The 19,700-nt window shown below is 41.4% G+C and overlaps 1 long non-coding RNA gene across 1 annotated transcript; it reads left to right on the top strand.

The window, feature by feature from the left end:
- The first annotated feature begins 448 nt into the window (after window positions 1–448).
- On the top strand, window positions 449–1,636 carry LOC116362666 (uncharacterized). Its single transcript, XR_004207766.1, has 3 exons — window positions 449–550; window positions 1,169–1,327; window positions 1,551–1,636. It is a non-coding gene; the product is annotated as an uncharacterized LOC116362666 (long non-coding RNA).
- Window positions 1,637–19,700: the final 18,064 nt, after the last annotated feature.

The following is a 19,700-nucleotide window of genomic DNA, read 5'->3' as shown; positions in this document are numbered from 1 at the left end:
CCACCATTTTTTCTCATTTCAACTATGTCCCTTCGCCTCTGACCCAACAACACATGGCATGTTTCTGTCCTCGTTTATTCAAAACTGGTTCGTAGTCGCCCTCAAGCGTTCTTCTCAAATTACTGCATTTGATTTTTTTATTTTTTAAAAATGATTTAACCTTATTTAACGAGGCAAGTCAGTTAAGAACGCATTGTTATTTACAATGTTATGTATTGCTCATCATTGGTGACGGCTGTTGTTTACTTATTTATTTGTTGTCTCATCACATTATTGTACAAAAAAACGGAAACGTAGCTAATACACCAGTATTTATTGTTTCGAGTGGTCTTTTTAGTGGTATGGGGATCCAGTATTGCGTCGCTGATTGCATTGATTGACAGATCATCCCTGAAGTAGTTTTATTACGTCAAAGTGCATTCACATTATGACGTTGGCTGAGTTACCGTATAAAATGCGATAGTTTCTCTCTTTGGTAATCACTTGGTAAAGTTTTACATGATGGGAATATAGGCTCCAGCCATAGACTTTAACCATGGAGGATAATAAGGTAAGCCTATGAATTGCTAACAGAGAAGCCCCATGCAGTGGTGCAGGAACAGCTCCACCGTCTTTTTTTATGCTGCGTCAGGAACCACAGGGTTTACAGGACATGACCGTAGGGGAGCCGCAAGTAGTGGCAGCTGGGTGGCGGTGTGGGCTAACGTTAATGTGCCGCTAATATTATCATTTTTAATATTGTAAAAAAATGTATGCATTATAATAACCAATGGGACTTGTTATACATCAAATATGATCCTTGTAAAGATAACAGTAGTAGGCTATCATAATTCTACCTAAATTATAATAATAATAGGTGACTCCAGAACGCATTAATTACGAATCTTGTAATCAGGCAATAGAATCTATGTGTATTTATAGCGAAAACCTGTTCTGTTAAATTTTTTTATATATTGGCCATTATAAACTGGGTTTTGAGCCCTGAATGCTGATTGGCTGAAAGCTATGGTATATCAGAGCGTAAAACATTTATTTGTCCTCTTCTAATTAAGTTGGTAACCAGTTTATAATAACTGTGCTTTGTGTCACGTGTAAGAACAGCTCTTAGCTGTGGTATATTGTCCATATCCATGAGCATTTAAAGAATGGTCTAATTTCTTCCAATCAGAGTTTAAATGAAGATGATCCACATGATCATCAAAGTTTGGAAGGTCAAGTCCAGAAAATGAAGAATGATATCCTGGGTTTAAACTATCCAGAAGATAGTGAAGTGAAGGATCCCCTGCCTCAGATCGAGCTGAAGGCTGTGACAAGGAGAAAAGTTAAGGTGAGAGAATAGACTGAGGAGAGAAAGGGAAATCTGGGGTCTTACATGTCCACACTTTAAACCTGTCCAATATGCCATATAACATGTTGTGAGGTTGGAGGGTAAATTGTCCTTACAACAGACTTCCATCTTTTAATATTCAATCACCAATGGTTTACTGTAGCTCTTCTCAAAGACCTGTATAGCAACATACAGTATGTCATTGACTGTATTGTCTTTTTAGACCAAAAGGAGGACCAGTGCCAACAGGTCCACAGTTGAACAGAGCACTGATAGTGATGCGGCTGAGAGAGATTTTGTTGATAATCAGAATGATGAGGAAAAGGTGAAGAAGGATCCCCTGTCTCAGATGCAGCAGGATGCCGTGAAAAGAAATAAAGTCAAGGTAAGGGAATAGATTGAGCAGAGATGTGGATATTTGTGATATCTTTCATATCTATAACCTGCCCCTACAGCATGTTGTTCCGAGGAAGGTAAATTGCCCATGCAATACCCTTTTATCTCCTAATAGTAAATCTAGGGCTGACCCCATTTGGTCGACAGTTTGGTCGATAGGCTGTTGGTTGACTGGGATTTCTTAAGTCGAGCAGCCGCAAAAGTTTGTTTTCTTCATGGTGCACATGGACACCTGTCTGATTCGCGCCTGTCTCAGTTGACTAATCCATTGCCGAGGCCACAGGGATGGCACAGTCCATCACGCTAAGACGTGATACTGACATTGTATATGGTTATATCATGTACTAATAATGGTGTAACACTAATAAATCAAATATTATTTTATAACAAATGTGCTTTCTCCTGCATTGGATACGGTCGCTGTCCATGGTTCTGAAACATAAACTTCAGTGCTCCGTAGAATTGCCGCCCTTTCCTATGTTGCTATGTGCATAATAGCAAAGTTAGCCAGCATATTGGGATTGAGAACAATGCTGCAGAGGCAGCAGCAGTAGCAGAGACGAGGAAACAGCCCTGGCCTTAGCCTAATTGTCTAAGAAAATTGAGGAGAGAGGAAAACCCAACTAAATTAGGTCTATAATCAAAAGCCTAATTGTTAAATGTGCCTGGCTTTGTAAATCATCCATATACACTGCTCAAATAAAGGGAACACTTAAACAACACAATGTAACTCCAAGTCAATCACACTTCTGTGAAATCAAACTGTCCACTTAGGAAGCAACACTGATTGACAATAAATTTCACATGCTGTTGTGCAAATGGAATAGACAACAGGCAATTAGCAAGAAACCCCCAATAAAGGAGTGGTTCTGCAGGTGGGGACCACAGACCACTTCTCAGTTCCTATGCTTCCTGGCTGATGTTTTGGTCACTTTTGAATGCTAGCGGTGTTTTGACTCTAGTGGTAGCATGAGACAGAGTCTACAACCCACACAAGTGGCTCAGGTAGTGCAGCTCGGATGGAACATCAATGCGAGCTGTGGCAAGAAGGTTTGCTGTGTCTGTCAGCGTAGTGTCCAGAGCATGGAGGCGCTACCAGGAGACAGGCCAGTACATCAGGAGACGTGGAGGAGGCCGTACGAGGGCAACAACCCAGCAGCAGGACCGCTACCTCCGCCTTTGTGCAAGGAGTAGCAGGAGGAGCACTGCCAGAGCACTGCAAAATGACCACCAGCAGGCCACAAATGTGCATGTGTCTGCTCAAACGGTCAGAAACGGACTCCATGAGGGTGGTATGAGGGCCCGACGTCCACAGGTGGGGGTTGTGCTTAAAGCCCAACACCGTGCAGGACGTTTTTCATTTGCTAGAGAACACCAAGATTGGCAAATTCTCCACTGGAGCCCTGTGCTCTTCACAGATGAAAGCAGGTTCACACTGAGCACATGTGACAGACGTGACAGTCTGGAGACGCCGTGGAGAACGTTCTGCTGCCTGCAACATCCTCCAGCCTGACCGGTTTGGCGGAGGGTCAGTTATGGTGTGGGGTGGCATTTTTTGGGGGGCCGCACAGCCCTCCATGTGCTCGCCAGAGGTAGCCTGACTGCCATTAGGTACCGAGATGAGATCCTCAGACCCCTTGCGAGACCATATGCTGGTGCGGTTGGCCCTGGGTTCCTCCTAATGCTAGACAATGCTAGACCTCATGTGGCTGGAGTGTGTCAGCAGTTCCTGCAAGAGGAAGGCATTGCTGCTATGGACTGGCCCGCCCGTTCCCCAGACCTGAATCCAATTGAGCACATCTGGGACATCATGTCTCGCTCCATCCACCAACGCCACGTTGCACCACAGACTGTCCAGGAGTTGGAGGATGCTTTAGTCAAGGTCTGGGAGGAGATCCCTCAGGAGACCATCCGCCACCTCATCAGGAGCATGCCCAGGCGTTGTAGGTAGGTCATACAGGCACGTGGAGGCCACACACACTACTGAGCCTCATTTTGACTTGTTTTAAGGACATGACATCAAAGTTGACCTCCATGGGTTGATACATTTGATTTCCATTGATCATTTTTGTGTGACTTTGTTGTCAGCACATTCAACTATGTAAAGAAAAAAGTATTTAATAAGAATATTTCATTCATTCAGATCTAGGATGTGTTTTTTTAGTGTTCCCTTAATTTTTTTGAGCAGTGTATATATTACCAGTCGAAAGGGTTTTTCTTTATTTTTACTATTTTCTACATTGTAGAATAATAGTGAAGACATCAAAACTATGAAATAACACATGGAATCATGTAGGTATCAAAAAAATGTTAAACAAATCAAAATATATTTAACATTTGAGATTCTTCAAAGTAGCCACCCTTTGCCTTGATGACAGCTTTGCACACGCTTGGCATTCTCTCAACCAGCTTCACCTGGAATGCTTTTCCAACAGTCTTGAAGGAGTTCCCACATATGCTGAGAACTTATTGGCTGCTTTTCCTTCACTCTGTGGTCCAATTCATCCCAAAACATCTCAATTGGGTTGAGGTTGGGTGATTGTGGATGTCAGGTCATCTGATGCAGCCCTCCATCACTCTCCTTCTTGGTCAAATAGCCCTTACACAGCCTGGAGACGCAAACCAGATGGGATGGCGTATCACTGCAGAATACTATGGTAGCCATGCTGGTTAAGTGTGCCTTGAATTCTAAATAAATCACAGACCGTGTCACCAACAAAGCGCCCCCACATTATCACACCTCCTCCATGCTTCATGGTCGGAACCACACATGCGGAGATCATCTGTACGCCTACTCTCACAGTTGCAAAAACCATCAATCGCTATGATGAAACTGGCTCTCATGAGGACCGCCACAGGAAAGGAAGACAGAGTTAACTCGGCTGCAGAGGATAAGTTCATTAGAGTTAACTGCACCTCACATTGCAGCCCAAATAAATGCTTCACAGAGTTCAAGTCACAGACACATCTCAACATCAACTGTTCAGAGGAGACTGCGTGAATCAGGCCTTCGTGGTCAAATTGCTGCGAAGAAAGCACTACTAAAGGACACCAATAAGAAGAAGAGACTTGCTTGGGCCAAGAAACACAAGCAATGGACATTAGACTGGTGGAAATCTGTCCTTTGGTCTGATAAGTCCAAATTCCAACAATGTCTTTGTGAGAGCCTCATATGCATCGGCAAAATGTTGAATTAAGCAATTTCACAAATTCGGCTGTTTTTAATATTTGCTATGCTGTAATAATGGCTTTATAATTTTTAGTCGTTAGAACAGACTGGTATTGCTTAACATTTGCTTAACCTTTTGCGCGTAGGGGGCAGTATTTTCGTTTTTGGCTAAAAAACATACCTATTTGAAACGGCCTATTTCTCAGCCCCAGAAACTAGAATATGCATATAATTGTCAGATTAGGATAGAAAACACTCTAAAGTTTCCAGAACTGTAAAGAAGACGTTTCCAGAACTGTAAGGAAGAAACTAAATGGCTGAAATGATATTGCATCTTCAGCATGGACAGCACAATAAACAGTTGCTGTTATGTGGTGCCTTTTCGCTGCAGTAGGGAGGAGAGCGAGACAACGTGCACCTGTCACACAGGCACTCGCTGTCATTTCTTTTAATACAGTGTCACCATCGGGCTCTTTCTTGAGTCATTTGTGTGTCTTAATTATTTGATTAAACAGTGTGCTTAAAGCATCAGCCAAGCTCAGTACCTATGTAGGTGATTGTATTCAAACACATAGGCTGTGTCTGATATGGAAAAATACATTTTAACATTAGAACAGGATGACTCTCGGGCGACAAATATTATTTTTTGTCGGGGACAGCCCTGCAATCAGTCTTACCCTTGCTCTACTCAAAGGGCTGTATTGGAATGGCTTCATACAGTATCTACGTGTATATCATTGACTGTATTGTCTTTTTAGGCCAAGAGGACCAAGAGAAACAAAGTGGAGCAGATCACTGATGCAGGTCATAAATGAAACTCTAATTTCACTGAATGTAATCCTTTTGCATGTAAATGTAATTTAGTATGGACATCTATTGAGCAGAGGACTAATAGCAGAGTGCACATGTTATACTTTCTTGGCTACTTAACTTCACAAAGTACACAAAGTTGGCTAATACATATTTGCCTCAGAAGGTTACATGTTTTCTGACTTCTTTACCTTGGTGAATGCTGCTTTGCACACAGGTCCCTCTACATCTGTGGAATTCTCTGGGATGGCAGTTCAGGGGACATCTCACCAGGGACAATCTAATGAGAAGATCCTAAGTGAGTGTGTCTCCAGGGCCTGTCAGACCAGGGCTCTTGACCTCCCGCCAATCGATCCGGATGCTTTCAACCCGATTATCATCCGGTTTCTGGAAAAACTTACTGAGGAGTATGTCCAAACTTCTATTGTAGTATTTGAATGCAATGTCATCTGGAGGATTTTATAAATTGTATGTGTGTTGGTGTGCTTTTTGGTGCTAAAAACATCTAATTATCTCCTATAGGCAATGGAGGCAGTTAAGCATTGGCAGGATGGACCCTGTAAGTCCCTTAACCCTGAAAATGATTCATAGATATATTAATAGATGTTTCAAGAATATTAGATACAAACCTTTTATCTATCTACAGTATCATCCACATTATCACAAACAGTTTCATTCAAAGAGCTTTTTAGTAGCCTACTGCTTTTCATGCTTTCCAATGTATGCCACTTTCATGATTCTCATGAACATATGTGAGATTGTTGGTATCTCTTCGAGGAGCTTGGTTTCAGAGCCCGGCTATGAGTAATCTACCTACACTGTTTCGGTCCTACAGGTGATGAGGGCATTGCTTGCAGAGATGTGCCTGGAGATTGTGCGGTTTGTATCTGAGGCCATCCTGGAGGTCATCATCCCTGCAATTTTCCGTTTTGTACGGATATACAGCCATGTGTCTCCAGTATCCAGCAAGTCTCTGACAGAATCAGAGAGATCCTCTAGCACAAACCTGAAGGTTCGCAAGAGAGGCAGCAGCAAATCCTCAAGGTCTTGCACGGCCAAATCAAGCTCCTCTCGTAATGGGTATGTTCAGTCATTCCTAAAGAAACCGGTTTCACCTAACTATTCATAACCCATTTTGTGAAAATATGTTTTGTTATCTGTATAACAGTTTACTCTTAATGACCAGTTTAACTGATTACTGAATGATGTATTAATGTCACTACCGTGTCTACTATTGAATATGGAATGCTGTATTGTTTGCTTTGTATTCTCAAAGGTCTCAGACAGTGTTGTCAAATACTCAGGGAGATGGTGAGTCGATATCATCTGAGCCACTCAGTGACTTTTTTGGGATCACTGAGGACAGTCTCCTCACTGGTGTCCAGGATTCCTTCAAAGAGTCGCTGAACAATGTCCTCTGTATCCAAATAGAGGGCCAGGTAGACACTCAAAGTCTATCCCGGGTTATTGTTGGAGAAGTATCAAAGAAGGTCAATTCCATAATCTCTGTGGCCATCCAAACTCCCGTCTCTGGGCGAATGTCCCCTGTCATTTTTGCCAGTGGTGGTGTCTCCAGCACCAAGGTGGTTGAGGAGATGGTGTCTGGTGTTTCCAACATACTTCAGATGTACATTAATGGGAAGAGTGTTGAGCAGAGTGTTGTTCTCAGAGAGGATGGTGTTGAGGTGGACATGACACATTTAACAGGACAGGTCATGACAGCCCTCAGTGGCACTGTTTTGAACTTCAGCAATAAGGAGAAAAATGAACCTGACAAGAGGGAACTGCTTTGTGTTGTTGCTGACCATATGAAGATGCTTGAAGCTTGTAAAAGTCCTGAGGAGATGCTAAAACAAGGAGAGAGCAACCTCAACATCAAAGGTGCCAAATCTAGTCTTCGTCTGTCAACACAAAGTATGGATAGACTACTCACTGAGGAGTTTCAGACCAAGGCCACTGAATCGATCCGGGAGATCGTTAAAAGATTCAGGGGTTGTACATCATGTTGTTCTGGCACTACATCATCTTGTCCAACTCCTAGGATAGGTGAGATCAGAGACCTTATGGTTGACCCTGAGGCCTCTGAGTTGGTAAGTACCTTTGTTTCAGACATGGACAATCTTACCCAGTCTATCAGGGCATCCTGCTCCCCTGCACAGGGCGAGGAGATCCTTCTTGAAAACCATCAAAGTAAGATCTGGTCTTACACTGTTGGTTGTTACTACGACATAAAAAATACGCTGAAGAGGCTTCTTACCTGTCCAGGAAAAGGGTATCTCGCAAGTACATTTGTGGGGAGCACAAAATATTATTTCACAATGGTTCCAACTTTGTGCCTGGACGTCGGTCATTCCAGTAATGGTGAGGCTGACAGATCGGACTCCATTTCTTGTAAACCACTTTTAATAACCCCCTCATCTATGAATGAACAAAAAGGACAAAGTGAGACCCCAAAACCTCTCTTGGCTCTCAACAAGTATTTGCAAAACCAAGTCCTCCTTGACACCACAAAAGCGATTGCCAGCCAGGTTCTAGTCTTGTATAAGACTGAGGTGATGAAGAAGTTCTCATCTTCTGTTGGAGAGTGTGATTCTGAAGAGTCTCTGGAGGCCATTCTATTTGTGGATGGCATCATGTCTGACTTGAATGATTTCACCAGTTCTTGTTCCCCCTCACCATCTGAGTTGTTAGACAGTGAACAATGTCTCTCCCATCTCACTTTTCCACTTGGTCTGCAGGACAGCACCACCAACAGTGAATCTACCCAGAGTCTTCCAATTATAAATATGAAGAAACTCTCCGGTGTGTCTTTCCAGACAAAGGCTAGAAAGGCAGTGAGTGAAGATCTGAGATATGTCAACCCCTTTACAAACAGCTTACTGGGAGACTCTGAAGCATCTAAATTGCTGGACACTTTTGTAACAGATGTGGAGACTGTTGTTCAGTCCATGCAGGCACATGACTCTGAAAATGTCAGAATTTCAAAAGTGAGCACCCTTTCTGCTGCTCGTATTATATATCATAGATTTAGAGAAATGCTGAGGCGGTTTCTCACTCCCTGCCAAGACTCTGTAAAGGTCATCGATGGTGTTACACCAATACATGATGAGACTCTCAAACAGGCTCCTAGTGAAAGTTTAGATTCTCAGGTGACTTGTAATAGTGATTCTCTTGAAATCCAAGCAGACCTTCAAACCTGTACCAAGGAGGTCATTAGTCAGATCCTCACTGTGTATCAATCTGAGGAATCCATGGAGAAATGCCTCTATAGCCTAAAAGGAGATACAGAAGACCTGTCCAAGCTTTTGGATGCCGTTGTTTCTCAGATTGACGTCCTTGCCGCCTCCAAATCATATTTATCTGTTGATGACTATGCTGTCAATACACAGGACAATTTGCATGGTGAGATCAACAATGATGAGGAGGAGGCATCCTCTAGAAGTCTTAAATCCACAGCCTTTGACAAACTATGTACTGAGGAGTTTCACACTAAAGCCTCACATATGGCTGGTGGGATCCTTCAATCAGGGTTGATTGGCATTGTAAATACCAGCCTTGATGGTAGAAGTGCAGACATTTGTGCAGAGTCCAGTAACGATGGTGATGATAGAGATATCAAAATCCTTCAGAAGAGTGGAACTCCACCTTTGTTCACCTCTTCTCTGCACACCAATTCTGCAGCATCCAACATCGTCATAAGCATCACTAAAGACCTTAATAGCTTCACCCAGATGACTAAAATGTCTGATGCTTCAGTGTCTGGCCAGTTAGAGAGATCCCTGTCAGCTTCAACCCTTCCTGTCAGTGTTCAGAACGGGGCCAATGTGAAAGAAAAGATCATTTGGCCAGGCACTGTAAACCTGTTCAACAATGTGTTCATCAAGGTCAAGGATTTTTTTGCCCAGCAACAACCGGTCCTCCTAGACAATGTGGTTGAGGCCCCCAAACATGCCGAATCCATATGCAGAACAGCTACTTCTACACAAATGACTTACAGTGAACATGAAGGCAGCCAGACCAGCATGGTAAATTATTCCAAAGCCTTAATTAGTCAGACTCTGATGACAATCCAGAGGAGAGTGTCTATGTCAGAGAGGATGAGCACCTCAGAGAAAGGCCTCTTGACTCGTTCCATCGTGGGCTCCATGTTGGAGGATGTTGACATGGTGAGAACTGATAGACACGAGATACACCGTCCATCCTCCTCAAAGTCCTCCCTGTCCATCACCTCTGCCATGACCAGAGGGTCCCAGAGTGATTTTACAAATTATCTTCCAGGCACTCCAGTCCCTGATGAGTGGCCTGTTGAAATCTATTGTCCTATCATTAGGAGTTCGGTCATTGATATGAGTGACTCCTCAACTCATTCACAAGGGTCAACAAATTACACAAGGCAAACCATCTCTGCCATAGTTGACATTGTTATGGAGGTCATTCCAAGAGAAGATATGGAACACATAGCCACTGCAGATGATGTCACTTCTTTTACAAGAAGACTTGCGAGACTCAGCCCCAGGGACGGTCTTCAGAACTTCTCACATGAGCTCACTGACAAAGTTTATGAGCTCATAAAGAGTCACAACACCCCCCAGGCTCTTTTTGTGCCAGCTGGCAAGAGCGTGTCTGACTCTATTCTTTTGAAGCTGAAGACAGGATTGAATGCTTCTGAAGAATCCAGGGAGTTTCCATCTGACCTTGTGTACTCCTTTGCTACGGAGTCAATAAAACGTCTGCTACAGCAGATTGTCTTCTGGCTTCCTCCACCATCACAAGGATCCGATTTCTGCCAAACTATCATCTCTGATGGTTCTCTGCAGGACACAAGTCGGCTTATCCCGAGCTCTTCTGCCATCTCCGTTAGTTCCTCACAGGTTTACTGTGACACAAAGAGCCTTTTCACCAATATAATGGTCAATCAGGTCATGGATACCTGTTCTGTGGCCTCCAATTCATCAGAAGAATTATCAGAGTTGATGAACATAATCAATGGGTTGTCCCCAACTGATGCTGGAACACTTGACTCTGACAGACCGGCTCTCATGACCACTAGCCGTCAGTCTAGTGCCAAATCATTGCCTAGACCCTCTCTGTCTGGCAGCAGCACACACAACGGTGGAACTGTGGATATTCAAATTTTAGGAGAGGTGGAATCCAAGATGGACAACAAAGATCTGGAGATGTCTAGTGCCTCTGTGCATCCATCAACTCCATCAGCCATGGACTCTGATGCACATGCATCATTTGACTCCACTAGCAATGACTACACCTCTTTGGTACTTTTACTGATTGTTAGATTGCTGTCAATGATCACCCCTTTCACATTACTGGAATCCTCTGACATTGGTGAAACATCAAGAGTTCTCACAAAGAGGATTCTGTCTGAGTTCTGTGGCACCTCAGGCCTTGAACCAACTCAAGCCTATCCCCAGAATCTGAAAATCCAAAAGATTTTCAAGGCTGTCTACAAGGGGCTTCTTCAAGAATTTGGGTCAGAGAAGATGCTCCAGGTTGCAATGAAGTCAACGGATTATGCATTTGACGATGCCCTGGTTAAATCATTAACTAGGGAACTACTAACGAAATGCAATGAGGCTAGCTCTTCACCTCCCTCCATGACCCAGTTGTCATCACGCAATGCACTTGGCAGTGACGAGGTAGGTAATTCTGGGCTTCCAACAACTGGTAGAAAGGAAAAGAAGAGAGGAAGATTCAGCGCTCTCTGTGGACTCAACCAAAAGGTACATATGTCATCAAAATACACATTTTTAAGAAGATTTTTTATTCATTACGTACAGTATGATGGTAAACACTGATACCCTTTGTGTGCAATTTCTCCTACTGTATAAATGACTGTTTGTTACCCAGTGTACAAAGCAGGTCAACAAGAAGAACCACTGCACTCCAACACCTTCCCAGAACCAGACCCCTGCCGTCAGAGAAACAGGTAAGTCAATACACTCAAATGTGTACTGAACATAAATATAAACGCAACGTGCAACAATTTCAAAGATTTTATTGAGTTACAGTTCATTTATGGAAATCAGTCAATTGAAATATGTTCATTAGGCCCTTATCTATGGATTTCACATGACTGGGAATACAGATATGCATCTGTTCGTCACAGATACCTTAAAAAAAGGTAGGGGCGTGGATCAGAAAACCAGTCTGTATCTGGTGTGATCACCATTTGCCTCATGCAGCGTGACACTTCTCCTTCGCATAGAGTTGATCAGGCTGTTGATTGTGGCCTATGGAATGTTGTCCCACTCCTCTTCAATAGCTGTGTGAAGTTGTTGATTATTGGTGAGAACTGGAACACGCTGTTGTACACGTCAATCCAGAGCATCACAAACATGCTAAATGGATCACATGTCTGGTGAGTATGCAGGCCTTTCGACATGGGGCCATGCATTATCATGCTGAAACATGAGGTGATGGCGGTGGATGAATGGCACGACAATGGGCCTACGGATCTCGTGATGGTATCTCTGTGCATTCAAATTGCCATTGATAAAATCCAATTGTGTTCGTTGTCCGTAGATTATGCCTGCCCACACCATAACCCTACAGCCAACACGACGCCATATATTTGGTCTGTGGTTGTGAGGCCGGTTGGACATACTGCCAAATTCTCTAAAACGACATTGAAGGCGGCTTATGGTAAAGAAATAAACATTCAATTCTCTGGCCACAGCTCTGGTTGACATTCCTGCAGTCAGCATGCCAATTGCACGCTCCCTCAAAACAAGTCAACCAGCGTTTTTCCTTGCTCCTATTCTTCTCAGTCTCTGTCTCTGAGACATCTGTGGCGTTGTGTGGTGTGACAAAACTGCACATTTTAGCGTGGCCTTTTATTGTCCACAGCACTAGTTGCACCTTTGTAATGATCATGCTTTTTAACCCACAAGAGTCTAAGCACTGTCTAGGCCGAGGGGTTTGTATCGTCCTTACTGCTAATAGCCGATACAAATGCATTGAATAACATATTCACTACATGGAAAGTGTCTGTCCTAAATCTGAGAGATATAACAAAGTTGACGAATATATATATACAGTGCCTTGCGAAAGTATTCGGCCCCCTTGAACTTTGCGACCTTTTGCCACATTTCAGGCTTCAAACATAAAGATATAAAACTTTATTTTTTTGTGAAGAATCAACAACAAGTGGGACACAATCATGAAGTGGAACGGCATTTATTGGATATTTCAAACTTTTTTAACAAATCAAAACTGAAAAATTGGGCGTGCAAAATTATTCAGCCCCCTTAAGTTAATACTTTGTAGCGCCACCTTTTGCTGCGATTACAGCTATAAGTCGCTTGGGTATGTCTCTATCAGTTTTGCACATCGAGAGACTGAAATTGTTTCCCATTCCTCCTTGCAAAACAGCTCGAGCTCAGTGAGGTTGGATGGAGAGCATTTGTGAACAGCAGTTTTCAGTTCTTTCCACAGATTCTCGATTGGATTCAGGTCTGGACTTTGACTTGGCCATTCTAACACCTGGATATGATTATTTTTGAACCATTCCATTGTAGATTTTGCTTTATGTTTTGGATCATTGTCTTGTTGGAAGACAAATCTCCGTCCCAGTCTCAGGTCTTTTGCAGACTCCATCAGGTTTTCTTCCAGAATGGTCCTGTATTTGGCTCCATCCATCTTCCCATCAATTTTAACCATCTTCCCTGTCCCTGCTGAAGAAAAGCAGGCCCAAACCATGATGCTGCCACCACCATGTTTGACAGTGGGGATGGTGTGTTCAGGGTGATGAGCTGTGTTGCTTTTACGCCAAACATAATGTTTTGCATTGTTGCCAAAAAGTTCAATTTTGGTTTCATCTGACCAGAGCACCTTCTTCCACATGTTTGGTGTGTCTCCCAGGTGGCTTGTGACAAACTTTAAACAACACTTTTTATGGATATCTTTAAGAAATGGCTTTCTTCTTGCCACTCTTCCATAAAGGCCAGATTTGTGCAATATACGACTGATTGTTGTCCTATGGACAGAGTCTCCCACCTCAGCTGTAGATCTCTGCAGTTCATCCAGAGTGATCATGGGCCTCTTGGCTGCATCTCTGATCAGTCTTCTCCTTGTATGAGCTGAAAGTTTAGAGGGAAGGCCAGGTCTTGGTGGATTTGCAGTGGTCTGATACTCCTTCCATTTCAATATTATCGCTTGCACAGTGCTCCTTGGGATGTTTAAAGCTTGGGAAATCTTTTTGTATCCAAATCCGGCTTTAAACTTCTTCACAACAGTATCTCGGACCTGCCTGGTGTGTTCCTTGTTCTTCATGATGCTCTCTGCGCTTTTAACGGACCTCTGAGACTATCACAGTGCAGGTGCATTTATACGGAGACTTGATTACACACAGGTGGATTGTATTTATCATCATTAGTCATTTAGGTCAACATTGGATCATTCAGAGATCCTCACTGAACTTCTGGAGAGAGTTTGCTGCACTGAAAGTAAAGGGGCTGAATAATTTTGCACGCCCAATTTTTCAGTTTTTGATTTGTTAAAAAAGTTTGAAATATCCAATAAATGTCGTTCCACTTCATGATTGTTTCCCACTTGTTGTTGATTCTTCACAAAAAAATACAGTTTTATATCTTTATGTTTGAAGCCTGAAATGTGGCAAAAGGTCACAAAGTTCAAGGGGGCCGAATACTTTCGCAAGGCACTGTATATATATATATATATGTATATATATTTTAGCATGTTTTTATCCCCTTCTTTTTGGCACTAAACAGACTAAGCCCTGGGGGTAGCCTATGTAACACTTCTGTGTTAAATAGGCGGATTGAGACTGCTAGGCTACCTGCCGCCCTACATTTGGAAATTATGTAGAATATTACACTTTAAATAATAATAATGCAATACTAATTATTCACACTAACTAGGGTCAGTTAAAGAAATGTTATGTTTACATTTTTTCCCCCAGCAATTGTCAATGATCAAGAATCCTGCCGAACAGAGAGTGTATGCTCCACCAAGAAGAAACCAAGGAAGCGTTCACTCATTTCCAGGATGTTTTCAGCTATAGGCAAAGCCTTGTCCAGTCCCTTTACTTCCTGCTATAAAAAGAAGAGCACCTAATCTATATTTCAAAATAAATATTTGAAATGAACATAATTGCATTAATTCTTCATGTTGAGTGTTTTTCATTATATATTATTGGATGATATAAAGTGTAGTAGTAGTAGTAGTAGTGGAAGTTGTATAGTTGACTATATACATACATAAAAAATAATAAGAATAGTGTGCACTTCTATGTACAGTTGAAGTCTGATGTTTACATACACCTTAACCAAATACATTTAAACTCTGTTTTTCACAATTCCTGACATTTAATCCTCGTAAAAAAATCCCTGTCTTAGGTCAGTTAGAATCATCACTTTATTTTAAGAATGTGAAATGTCACAATAATAGTAGAGAGAATGATTTATTTCAGCTTTTATTTCTTTCATCACATTCCCAGTGGGTCAGAAGTTTACATACACTCAATTAGTATTTGGTAGCATTGCCTTTAAATTCTTTAACTTGGGTCAAATGTTTCGGGTGGACTTCCACAAGCTTCCCACAATACGTTGACTGAATTTTGGCCCATTCCTCCTGACAGAGCTGGTGTAACTGAGTCAGGTTTGTAGGCCTCCTTGCTCGCACACGCCTTTTCAGTTCTGCCCACAAATGTTCTATAGGATTGAGATCAGGGCTTTGTGATGGCCACTCCAATACCTTGACTTTGTTGTCCTTAAGACATTTTGCCACAACTTTGGAAGTATACTTGGGGTTATTGTCCATTTGGAATACCCACTTGCGACCAAGCCTTAACTTCCTGACTGATGTCTTGAGATGTTGCTTCAATATATCCACATCATTTTTGTGGATATCACATCAAATAAAACTATAAATAATCTTATCTAAGTCCTTTACAATTTTAGGGGTTAAGTCAAGTGATAACGAGACATAAACCGCCCTGGATAACCCTTCAGCTTTGGATAATAATACCCGACCGTATAACGAAATATCTCTCATCAACAAGAGGTTCAATTTGTTCTTTGTTTTCTCAATGGAGTTAAAGTTCAATTCACTCCTTTTTTTTCATCCTTGCATATAACAATTTCAAGATAAGTAACCTTATCTTTAGATGGGATACCATATACAGTGGGGCAAAAAAGTATTTAGTCAGCCACCAATTGTGCAAGTTCTCCCACTTAAAAAGATGAGAGGCCTGTAAATTTCATCATAGGTACACTTCAACTATGACAGACAAATGAGAAAAAAAATCCAGAAAATCACATTGTAGGATTTGTAATGAATTTATTTGCAAATTATGGTGGAAAATAAGTATTTGGTCACCTACAAACAAGCAAGATTTCTGGCTCTCACAGATCTGTAACTTCTTTAAGAGGCTCCTCTGTCCTCCACTCGTTACCTGTATTAATGGCACTTCTTTGAACTTGTTATCAGTATAAAAGACACCTGTCCACAACCTCAAACAGTCACACTCCAAACTCCACTATGGCCAAGACCAAAGAGCTGTCAAAGGACACCAGAAACAAAATTGTAGACCAAAGTAACAAAGCCTAACATCAGTAACACACTGCGCCGCCAGGGACTCAAATCCTGCAGTGCCAGACGTGTCCCCCTGCTTAAGCCAGTACATGTCCAGGCCCATCTGAAGTTTGCTTAGAGAGCATTTGGAGGATCCAGAAGAAGATTGGGAGAATGGCATATGGTCAGATGAAACCTAAATAGAACTTTTTGGTAAAAACTCAACTCGTCGTGTTTGGAGGACAAAGAATGCTGAGTTGCATCCAAAGAACACCATACCTACTGTGAAGCATGGGGGTGGAAACATCATGCTTTGGGGCTGTTTTTCTGCAAAGGGACCAGGGCGACTGATCCGTGTAAAGGAAAGAATGGATTGGGCCATGTATCGTGACATTTTGAGTGAAAACCTCCTTCCATCAGCAAGGGCATTGAAGATGAAACGTGGCTGGGTCTTTCAGCATGACAATGATCCCAAACACACCGCCCGGGCAACGAAGGAGTGGCTTCGTAAGAAGCATTTCAAGGTCCTGGAGTGGCCTAGCCAGTCTCCAGATCTCAACCCCATAAAAATCTTTGGAGGGAGTTGAAAGTCCGTGTTGCCCAGCAACAGCCCCAAAACATCACTGCTCTAGAGGATATCTGCATGGAGGAATGGGCCAAAATACCAGCTACAGTGTGTGCAAACCTTGTGAAGACTTACAGAAAACGTTTGACCTCTGTCATTGCCAACAAAGGGTATACAACAAAGTATTGAGATAAACTTTTGTTATTTTCCACCATAATTTGCAAATAAATTCATTAAAAATCCTACAATGTGATTTTCTGGATTTTTTCCCCTAATTTTGTCTGTCATAGTTGAAGTGTACCTATGTTGAAAAATACAGGCCTCTCTCATCTTTTTCAGTGGGAGAACTTGCACAATTGGTGGCTGACTAATTACTTTTTTGCCCCACTGTACTTCCTGTAAAACACAATCCTTGAGTGGAAATAAGACTGACTTACTGGTATTCATTTTCCAACCCCAAACTAAGGAAAAGTCTTCAATACAGGAAACCGCTTTAGAAACCTCATTCCGGTCTCTTAAAAATATTACGGATTCGCCTGGCATTAATAGAAAAAACAGAAATGGACATTTACTATCACGGTGACTATATGAAGAATATTAAACTTGTATACGTTCACATGAATCAGGGTCTCACAAAAATAATTTTTCGATTTAGAGCAATAAAGAAATTGAATAAATTAACTGAGCAAACTAGAAACCTTTCAATATATAAGTTTAAACATGATTTAAAAACATTTTAAATATAGCATATAGAAATGTTGTGGGACTATAGTAGATGAAGAATCAATATTTCTTTAGATTGAGTATTTATTGGGTCATTATGCTAGTGTATTATGTATGTTTGTAATAGTGTGTTATATGTGAAAGTGTGTTTGTATTATAAATTGTATTTTAATGTTAAGGACTCTTGGAAGATTAGTTCAAATGGGGACTAAATGAGATCCTAATAAAAGCAATTAAATCAAAAATCTTACTAGTTGCAAATAAAAACAGTCCTTTGCACCACGCAAGTGGTTGACCTAAATTATATATATATATATTTTTATACAATTACAAATAACATTGTACCATAAATTGGTAAAAACGTAATAGCCATCAAGCTAACATTAAGTGTCATTGCGAATTTCCCTGCCATAAAATAAATATATATATAACAAAAAGTTTGGCTCACACAAACAATGCTCTTTCCTCAAGAAATATAAAGTTTTGATTCAAAAGGTAAAACAGGAAATTGACCAGATTTATAGAGAGGAAGTAGAGAAAAAGCTTAGGTTCCTGAAACAACGATATTATGAAGCAGGCTCAAAGGCAACCAAATTACTAGCATGGAGACTCAGGAAACAACAAGCACAGAATACCATTTTCAAAATAAAAGACCCCTAAACAAAAAAGATCACATGCAAATTAGATGAAATACAGAATGCATTTGAATCATATTGCAAAAATCTGTACAAGCAACCAGAGAAGGCAGATGCACAGACAATAGAGCACTTTTTGAACTCACTCGATCTCCCCTAAATTGGGACAGAGCAAAATGATAGACTATCTTCAGAAATATCCACCGAAGAAATTAATAAAGCAATATCTCAGCAAAAAGCCAACAAGTCTCCAGGCACTGATGGCTTCCCTTCAGAATGGTTCAAGACCTTCAGAGAACAATTAGCACCTCTACTTAAGGCCTGTTTTAACTGGACTCTGAGGGAGGGGGGTCTCCCACCCTCATGGAGAGAGGCCATCATATCAGTAATCCCAAAAGAGGGTAAAGAAAAGAAAGAATGCAGTTCATATCGACCTATCGCAATTCTTAACACAGATTATAAACTATATGCATCAATAATAGACAAAAGAATGGAGAACATAATCCCAGAATTGATTGACGGAGATCAAACTGGTTTCATACAAAATAGGCAGACACAGGACAATATAAGGAGAACACTACATGTCATGGACCACATTACTCAGAATAATACAAGTGCAATATTAATCAGCCTAGATGCAGAAAAAGCATTTGATTCAGTGGGATGGGATTACCTATTCCAAGTTATGGAAAGATTTGGTTTCAACAAAGAAGTGATACAGTGCATCAAAACACTGTATTCATGTCCGACCGCTAGAATAAAGATAAATGGACATTTGACACGAACGATAAAATTAGAGCGAGGGGCAAGACAAGGCTGTAATCTATCACCCACGCTCTTCTCCTTGTACCTAGAACCATTAGCACAGGCAATAAGACAGGACCCAACTTTAGAGGGAATAACAATAAGAGGCAGTGAACATAAGATATGCATGTATGCTGATGACGTTCTGTTATTCCTTAAAGACCCAGGCACAAGTGTATCTAGATTGATGGATGTTTTACAACATTTGGAACATATTCAGGGTATGTGCTTAACGTACACAAGACCCAAGCCCTAGTATATAATTATACCCCACAGGAAGATCTGAAGAGTAGGTATAACTTCACCTGGACCTCTTCATCCATTATATATCTGGGAGTAAATTTACCAAAAGATATACCCAAACTTTATTGTATGAATTACGATCACATTAACAAGAAAATATATGATGACCTAGACAGGTGGAATTCACTTCCCTTAGATCTTAGTAGTAGAATTGAAACAATCAAAATGAACATCCTGCCGAGGTTACTGTATTTGTTCCAATCACTGCCCATAGAAATCCCACCTAAACAGTTTAGGGAATGGGATCAACGGAACAGTAAGAGACCAAGAACTAGATATACAACATTACAGTTACCAAAAAACTGTGGGGGTATGGCCTTACCAAACCTAAAAGATTATTATGTGTCAGCCCATTTGAGACCCCTGGTGTGTTGGTGCAATTCAGAATACGAATCCAAATGGAAAGACATCGAGACT

The sequence above is a fragment of the Oncorhynchus kisutch genome, unplaced genomic scaffold (genome assembly GCF_002021735.2).
Source record: "Oncorhynchus kisutch isolate 150728-3 unplaced genomic scaffold, Okis_V2 scaffold860, whole genome shotgun sequence".
NCBI classification, from domain to species: Eukaryota; Metazoa; Chordata; class Actinopteri; order Salmoniformes; family Salmonidae; genus Oncorhynchus; species Oncorhynchus kisutch.
The sequence above is the reverse complement of the archived record's forward strand: the minus strand, read 5'-3'. Positions and strand labels throughout refer to the sequence as shown.